The following is a 9002-nucleotide window of genomic DNA, read 5'->3' as shown; positions in this document are numbered from 1 at the left end:
TTCTTCTTCTTCTTCTTCTTCTTCTTCTTCTTCTTCTTCTTCTTCTTCTTCTTCTTCTTCTTTAATTTAAAAATTTATGTCTTTTGCCTGCATGTATATTTTGCAAAAAACATGTGTGACTGGTAACCACAGAGGACAGAAGAGTGTTGGGATCCCCGAAACCAGAGTTACAGACAGTTGTGAGCCATTAGGCAAGTGCTGGGAATTGGACCTGGGCTGCTGGAAGAGCAGGCAGGGCCCTTAACCACTGGGCCATCTCTCCAGCCCCAGCCTAAATTTCTTAACTGTTCTTTTTACTTGTGAAATGGTAATAATGATGACAGCAAACTCATAGAAACAGGAAGCAAATGCCTGGGCAATGTAGGGCACAGTTGGTGCCAGTGCCTTTCCTGTTCAACCTCATTGTCGAAGGTGTAGCCTCCATGGCCCACAGCTGATTCAGTGGGCAGCATGTATGTTACAGCTCATAAAATGAGGCCCATATGCTATCATTTGTTTCGCTAAGACACAGCATCATCCTTGCATCTCTTGAAGGAGAGTGTGGCACTTGCCAAGACCTGCATCCTCAGCTCCACGTGAGCTCATCATCTTGTGGGGAGTCAGAACACTCTGAGTGAGATAGAATTTCTCTCCTTCTAGGGCAAGAATGCTGGCAGGGAGAGTAACCCAGGCACAGTGTGGCTGAAACTGTCCTGTGGAGGCCTTTTGAATCAGGCACTGCAGGCTGTGCAGATGTGGCTGTCACCCTGGTGTCCCCTCTCCCTGTGGACGTGAAGCCTGTGACACCCTCCCAGCCTGGTTCTCCAGGAAGATGCTGGAAGAGGTCCAGCTTGCAGTGAGCACAGTGAGCAACCCTGAGGTAGCTGCCCAGCGGGGGGCCCTCAGGGCTGCTGGGAGGGGAGGGGACAGCAGGGGCAGATTTTGTCTGCATTTCAACAGTGATGCCGTGTGGCCCTGAGAGCAAAAGCAGACCAAGGAGCAGGTACAAGCTGTGGCTGTTGCCTCTTTGATGGCCAGAGTCATGCTGTTGCACTAGGCAAGCATCCTGGGCAGTGGTGGGGTGTTAGCATTATCACCATGAGGAAACCCCACTAAAGAAAGAATCTTTCCAAGTTAAACTGGTTGGAGACTGAGAGTGAAGGAATTTGAGAGTTTAAGAGAATAAAACCTTGGCTTGAACTTCAAGATAGGAAATGATCCCAAGGTGGTACCCGAGGGGCTGGTTATCACCTCAGATTGCACAGAACACTGGGGTCACATTGTGGAGAGGTCCTGGCGTAGGAGAACAGCCACCTTTCTCTGGTCATCCTTGCTCCACGAGAGACCACTTTTCATCTTATTGCTGCCGTCAGTCAGTGGCCCCGTTGACTTTATAGATTAGTCAAGACTAATCTCAACTAATTGTAGGTATCAAGAAAGAAACTAAAGGAGCTTAAGTTTCACCAAGTTGGGAAAGCTGCACACTGATTCACAGATTAGAATGAAACAGAGATTTAGAATGTTGAGGAAGGCCAGAACCTGGGATGCTCCTCAGAACAGACTCTGTTCTGTTTACATCTGCAATTCCAGCATTAAAGAGACATTTATTCACAGGCTTAAGCAAGGTGTCTGCCCTGGGCCAATCCCAGTGTTCGGGAGATGGCTCCTGAGATAGGCCAGTCCTGGCCACACCTCACCACCCAAGGCCGGCCATTGGGCAGAAGTTGTCAAGAGAAGAGTGATGGGAACACTTACATGGTGGACACAAATGCCTCATTATTTCAGCCCACTATGCCTAGGCTGATATCCTCAGATTCTTGCGATATACCCCTTTCCCCCAGTCTTGAGGACCGAACACAGGCCTTCAAGAACTCCTTTCCATCAACTTTTTTTTTTCTTCTTATTTTACTTGTGTGTCAGTTTGTACACATGAGTGCAGGTGCTCACAGAGGCCAGAAGAGGACATTAGATCCCCTAGAATGAGAGTTAAAGGTGGCTGTGAGGCATCCTATATGGGTACTAGGAACCAAACTCAGACCTCCCATGTTAGAAGTGGATCTGGGGTCCCGAGAAGACAACCATATAATCCAAAGTATTTCAGCAACTCAGCGAGTATGACCTCTACAGATCAAGCACGCATACTCAGCTGGAGTCCCGCTGGGCTTTTATTCCTAGTACAAAGGGGTCCTGTGCCTCACTCCAAGTGATCAGAGCTGGCCTTACAGTCTTACGCAGCTGGCTAACTCAAAGCACGGTAAGGGAAGTGCAACTTTTAAGAGCAGGATGCAGCCTGGAGCACAAACTCTGATCTTAGAAAAGTGCTGACTTGGGGAGGGACTTTGGCCCTGACAAATTTCTTTAGAGATGAAACTTAGCTGTCTCATTTAGTCCTCTGTAGGAAAAGACAACATATTTCATTTCCATTTCTCACATTCTGCAAATATAGATAGCCTATGCCCTTAACCACTGACCCATCTTTGCAGCCCCTCAGTAATCTTAGGCGAAGCTAGGAAAAAAGCAAATTGTGTGGATTCTAGGTGTGCAGCTGGATGTTTACTGTTTGGTGTGGCTTGGGTGCTGGCTTCCCAAAATCGAAACACTGGTGCCTAATCCTCAAAGCCATAGGTAGATGGTATTAAAGATTATGGGAATTGAGGAGGTGATTGGGTAATGAGCGCTGGCCCAATGAATAGATTAACCCACCCATAGATTAGTGAGTTAATGAGTTATCTCCAGAATGAGTCTGTTATAAAAACGAGCTTAGCTGGTTTGGGTTCCTCTCATCATGCCCTATCCCCTTGTTACAACACAGTCCTCACCAGACAAGAAGGTTCTTACAAAATGCAACCCCTTAACCTTGGCTTTCCCAGTCCCAAGAAGTGTAAGAAATGTTTCTTCTCTTTAACTTACTTGATTGTGGATACTAAATTAAAGCAGCAGAAAGCAGGCTAAGTTGAACATACTTATACTAACCAGTACACTGATCAAAACATAGAATACTCACCAAACCCGGAAACATCCCTGGGCTCCCTTCTCTCCTGGCTCCCCTGAACCCCCGAGGCACAACACCCTGAGTTCCTATACCATAGTGAGTTTGGTCACTGTGGGAACTCTATATAAATGCAGCCAGTCAGTATTATTCTGGTAAGCCTGGCTGTCTATAGCCAGCACTGTGTTCATGCAAATCCGTCTACATGCTGGGCATGAGACACCTCTGTAGCTACGGAGTATCTCTTTGCACAGGTACACTAACACATGTTTATCTATGTTGCGGTTGATGGGTACCCAAGATGAGAAGAACAACATCCCAAGCACCTAGGTATTTTATGACTTTGAATTAAGTCTTTCTTTTAATGTATCTGTAAACACTGCTTACAGACTCATATATAAGACTGCTATATGCGTTTAAGGACATAGTGTAGGACAGGAGAGAGGCTCAGTGGTTAAGAACACTTGCTCTTCTTGCAGAGGACCCAAGTCAAGTTCCCAGAACCCATATGGTATCTCACAGCCATCTGTAACCCCAGTTCCAGGGATTAGACGCCTACTTCTGACTTCCTCAGTCACCAGGCATGCATGTGGTGCAGACATATACGCAGGCAAAATGTTCTTACACGTAAAATAAAACCATTTCCAAAGGGACATACCCTATGAGAAGGTTTGCGTATGTTCTGTTTTCTTGAAGCCCATTACTACCCACCATGGATCAGTCAGCCCGACAGTCCCTTTACAACATCGCCTCCTGGTGGTGGACTCGCTGAACTGCAGTCTTCCCTCAGAAGTTAATTGCTAGCTGGGAAAGTACCCAGGTGTTGCTAAAATCCCTTCTCAGGGGGAGACATAACTGTCTACTCCTTCTCCTGAAACTAAAACTCAAAGGACAAACCATGGCAAGGTTCCATCAAAATTTGCTCCGGGGAATGTCAGTGTTCTGGGGTACGTGAGGGACCACTGATGGAAGAAAGAAAGACACTGTAGGATGAGTCTACGGCTTTGCTGGCCTCAGAGGGATCAGCCTCTCAAGGACTGAACGTTGACCAGCCGCCGAAAAGCGAACTTATTGACTGTTATACAAAAGGGTAAAGTCTGGGTAAAACAAGTTACTCATAGCAAAGCCCCTAATCTAATCTACGTTTCCTGAAGGAAAACGTCACGCCCCTACAGCCTTAGTCCTTAGCGGGCACTGTTTGCAACACTCAATAGCGCAAGACATTTCAGGTGTGCCAGGACTGTCTCGTGACCAACGTCAGGCAAAGGCTGTAAAGCTCCTTCAGAAAAACAGCTCCAGATAATGCAAAACTACCACTGTCTTCTACAATGATTTCTTCACAATTCTAGGAGACAACTATTTCATTCCAATGTTTACTCTAGATATAATGACTCTACTGGATTTCCTGCTACAGGGGAGCCAATAGTTTAATGGGCTTCCTTCCAGCACAGGTTACTTACATGGATGTGAAGGCTCTCCCTTCAGAAAGCAGCACCTAGGAAGCTTGACCCAGCGGGACTCTTGGCCACATAGGTGCTACCCTTATAGTCTTCCTTGGCCTAGGTATTCTAGCTTTTCCCCGAGGCCTAGTGCAATTAACCAGAGGTACGGTGAACAGAGGGAAACTCCAGGTGAGGATCCTGTGACTCCTCCCTCCATGAAGGGGTTGAAACACTCAAAAAGCCCAGCTGGGAGAAGCCCTTTGCAAGGGACGCAGCTGGTGGCAGGTGCTTGGCTCTGAGGATAGTCATGCACATCAAGATATAACCTACACTTGAAAAAACAATCTTTTTGTTGGGTTTTGGGAGTTTGGTTGTTTTTTTTTTTTTTGTTGTTGTTGTTATTTTTTTTTGTTTTTGTTTGCTTTTTGTTTTTCAAGACAGAATTTCTCTGTGTATCCCTGGCTGTCCTGGAACTCTGTAGACAAGGCTGGCCTCAAACTTACAGAGATCTGCCTGCCTCTGTCTCCCAAGTGCTGGGACTAAAGGCATGTACCAGCATGCCTGACATGAAGCAATAATTTTTTATCTTTTTAAAAAAGATTCATTTGTTTGTTTATAGAGCTATTTATGTAGCTAGCCTGGAGCTCACTGTATACCAGGCCTGCCTCTGCCCCTCCAGTGCTGGGACTAAAGGCATGTGCTACCCCACACCTGACTACTATATGTGTGAGAGTCTTATGTGCATGCATTGTGTGTGTGCCTGGTTCCTGGGGGGGCCAGGAAAAGGCATCATATCTCCTGAAACTGGAGTAAAATTGTAAGCTCCCAGGTGGGTGCTGGGAACCGAACACAGGTTCTCCGAAAGAACATCAAGTGGTCTTAACTGCCAGCCTATCTCTCCAGCCCCTGAAGGGATTATCATTTATGTGCATAATGTATTCCATTTCCATAAAGCTGTATCAAATCGGGATACAGGTACTTATTTAAAATTTTTAAATAACAACTACCGGGCTGAGGGTGCAACTCAGTGTCAGAGCGTTTGCCCAGCACGTATGTGGATCTGGGCTCCATCTTCAGCCTGAAAAAAAAAATCTGAGAAAAATAATAGCAACCTCCATTTATCAAGTACCTGCTGAGTGAGCGGAATTATGCCAGGTTCTTCACCAAGGCTATCCTCTTCCCAGCAATGCTATGAAAGACCATTGTCTCCTTTTAGAGGTGAGTAGAGTCTTGCATTTTCAATAACTGGGGCTGCAGAGATGGCTCATCAGTTAAGAGCACTGACTGCTTTTCAAAAGGACCTGGATTTGATTCCTAGCACCCACATCGTGGCTCACAACCACCTGTAACTCCAGTTCCAGGGAATCTGATGTCCTCTTCTGGCCTCCTCGCGCATCGCACACACGTGATACACAGACATACATGCAGGCAAAATACCTATACATGCACAGACATACACACACACACACACACACACACACACACACACAATCAGTAATCATCTCAAGGTACAGAGCAGGATTTTAACCCAGACCTCTGCCATAGTCCAGATCTCACTTGCTTTCTTCCATAGGCTGTACCTTGCTATGCACAGCTTTCTTGGGGTTCATCTTCACATACCAGCTCCTGGTAGATCAAAGGCCTCAATATAATACCAGATACACTGAATCTACTAGAAGAGAGTCCAGCCCAGAGGCTGGACCTAATGAAGGGCTTTCCTCTTCTCTAGCTCTGCCTGGAGGCAAAGACTTGCAGCTCCTCTCCCCCTGCCCATTCCCAGAAGGGGCACGGGGTCTTTTTCTGACAGGTACTGTTAGCGCATCTGAAAGCCAGCAGCTATGTGTGCTCTTTTTTCATCTTCGTCTACCTGGGTAGCAGCAGGTCACCCAGCCCTTTTTTCCTCGCTCTCGCCTCCCTGCTCAGTGCTGGGTGTTAGGTCAGATGGCCGACTTGTCTCCGTGTACTCAGGACCTTCTCCACATACACATGAAAATTCTCTGAAGACAGAAGCTGAAGATGATATCAGAAGCATGAAAGATGTCCCATGTTTGTGGATCAGTAGGATTAGCATAGTAAAATTGGCTATCCTGTCAAAAGCAATCTAAAGATTCAATGCAATTCCCATCAAAATACTAAACACAATTCTTTACAGACCTTGAAAGAACAATTCTAAACTTCATACAGAAAAACAGAAAACCCAGAATAGCTAAAACAATCCTTCCTATACAATAAAAGAACTTTTGGAGGCATCCTCCATCCCTGACTTGCTATACTACAGAGCAATAGTAATACAAACTGCATGGTACTGGCATAGAAACAGACTGGTGGATCAAAGGAATTGAATTGAAGACCCAGAAATAAACCCATATATCTGTGGTCACTCGATTTTTGACCAAGGAGCCAAAACCAAACAATGGAGAAAAGACAGCATCTTCAACAAATGGTGCTGGTCTAACTGGATGTCTACATGTAGAAAAATGCAAATAGATTCATATTTATTTCCCTGCACAAAACTCAAATTCAAGTGGATCAAAGACCTCAATATAACACCAGATACACTAAATATATTAGAAAAGAAAGTGAAGAAGAGCCTCAAATCCATTGGCACAGGAGACAACTTCCTGAACAGAACACCAACAGCTCAGGTCAACAATAAATGTAATCTCTTGAAACTGAAAAGCTTCTGTAAGGCAAAGAACACTGTCAATAGAATAAAAAGACGATCTGTATATTGGCAAAAGATCTTCACCAATTTTATATCCGACAAAGGGCTAATATTCAAAATATGTCAGGAAGCATTTAAAGAAATGCTCAACTTCCTTAGTCATTAGGAAATGCAAATCAAAATGACTCTTAGATTCCACTTACACCAGTCAGAATGGCTAAGATCAAAATCAAGAAGTGACAGCACAGACTGGCGAGGATATGGAGAAAGGAGAAGACTCCTCCATTGCTGGTGAGAGTGCAAACTTGTACCAACCACTTTGGAAATCAATCTGGCACTTTCTTAGAAAAATGAGAATAACATTATCTCAAGACCCAGTTATACCTCTCCTGAGCGTATACCCAAAAGATGCTTCACCATACAACAAGGACACTTGCTCAACTATGTTCATAGCATCTTTATTCATAATAGCCAGAATCTAGAATCAACCTAGATGTCCCTCAATCAAAGAATGGATAAAGAAACTGTGGCACATTTACACTATGGAATACTGCTCAGCCATTAAAAACAAGGACATCATGAAATTTGCAGGCAAATGGATGGAACTAGAAAAGATCGTCCTGACTGAGGTAACCCAGACCCAGAAAGGCAAACATGGTAACACTCAATTATAGGTGGATTTTAGCCATAGTATAGGATAAGGATTTTAGTACAGGAGAAGCATACTATGAGGCACAGACCCAAAGAGGAGAAATAACAAGGAGGATGCATAAACCTCACTCAGAAGGAGAGATAGAATAGACAGAGGTAGTGGCTGAAGAGAGGGAACGAGGTAGGAGAGGGGGCACAGAGAGTTAAGAGGGTGGAGATGAGACCCGAAGAGAGAGAGAGAGAAGACAGAGGCCTGTAGAGAAGAGAGACACTGAGGGTTGGGGGATCTTTGTGACAAGCTGGAGACCTGAGTCTGGGTAGGCTCCTGGGAGGATATGAGGGGGACTCAAACACGGACTCCTGGTAGCACAGGCCATAGAGACTGAAGAGAACACCCTCTAACTAGACTAGTCTTTTAGTAAAGGGAGGGGAACACCAACCCACCCGCAAAAACTCTGACTCAAAGTTTACCCTGCCTATGAGATGTGCAGGGATAGTGCACACAGAACAGAGATGAGGGTTTGCCCAACCAATGCCTGGCCCAGCCAAAGACCCACCCTATCGGAGAGTGCCAGCCCCTGACGCTATGAAGGATGCTCTGCTAAGCTTGCAGTCAGGAGTCTGTCAGAGTTGTCCTTTGAGAGGCTCTACCCAACAGTGCCTCAAAACAGATGCTGAGATTCACAGCCAAACATTGATCTATGCATAGGGAGTCTTGGGGAATAGTGGAAGAAAAGAGAAAAGGACCTGGAAGCGACAGGAGCTCCACAAGAAGACCAACTGAGCTAACTAACCAGGGCCTGGGGGCTTGCTGAGACTGAAACATCAACCAAGGACCATGAATGAACTGGCCCCTACAAAGATGTAGCAGATGGGCAGCTTAGGCTTCAAGTGGGTCCTCTAGTAAGGAAAGTGGGAACTGCATCGGACACTTGATAGCTTTTAGATCACGTTCTGCTGCCAGGACTACCTTGACAGGCCACAGGGGGAAAGGATACAACTTGATGAGCTGCATTGGATGGGAAAGGGAGGGAGAAAGGATAGGACTGGGAGGGGAGGAGGGAAGGAGCTACAAGGATATAGGATATAAAGTGATTAAAATAAATAAATGAGAGAAAAAGAAAGAAAGCCTGGTAGAATTCTGAAAGAAAAAAAAAAAAAGAAAAGAAATAAGATTCTCTCATTCTAACAACTCACTGTGTTGAGCAAGCTTATTCTCCCTTAACCTTGAGCAAATCGGGACCAGGTTGCACCACAAACCCAGCTATCCTAGATT

This window comes from Psammomys obesus, unplaced genomic scaffold (genome assembly GCF_907164565.1).
Source record: "Psammomys obesus unplaced genomic scaffold, mPsaObe1.curated_primary_1811, whole genome shotgun sequence".
Classification (NCBI taxonomy): Eukaryota; Metazoa; Chordata; class Mammalia; order Rodentia; family Muridae; genus Psammomys; species Psammomys obesus.
The sequence above is the reverse complement of the archived record's forward strand: the minus strand, read 5'-3'. Positions refer to the sequence as shown.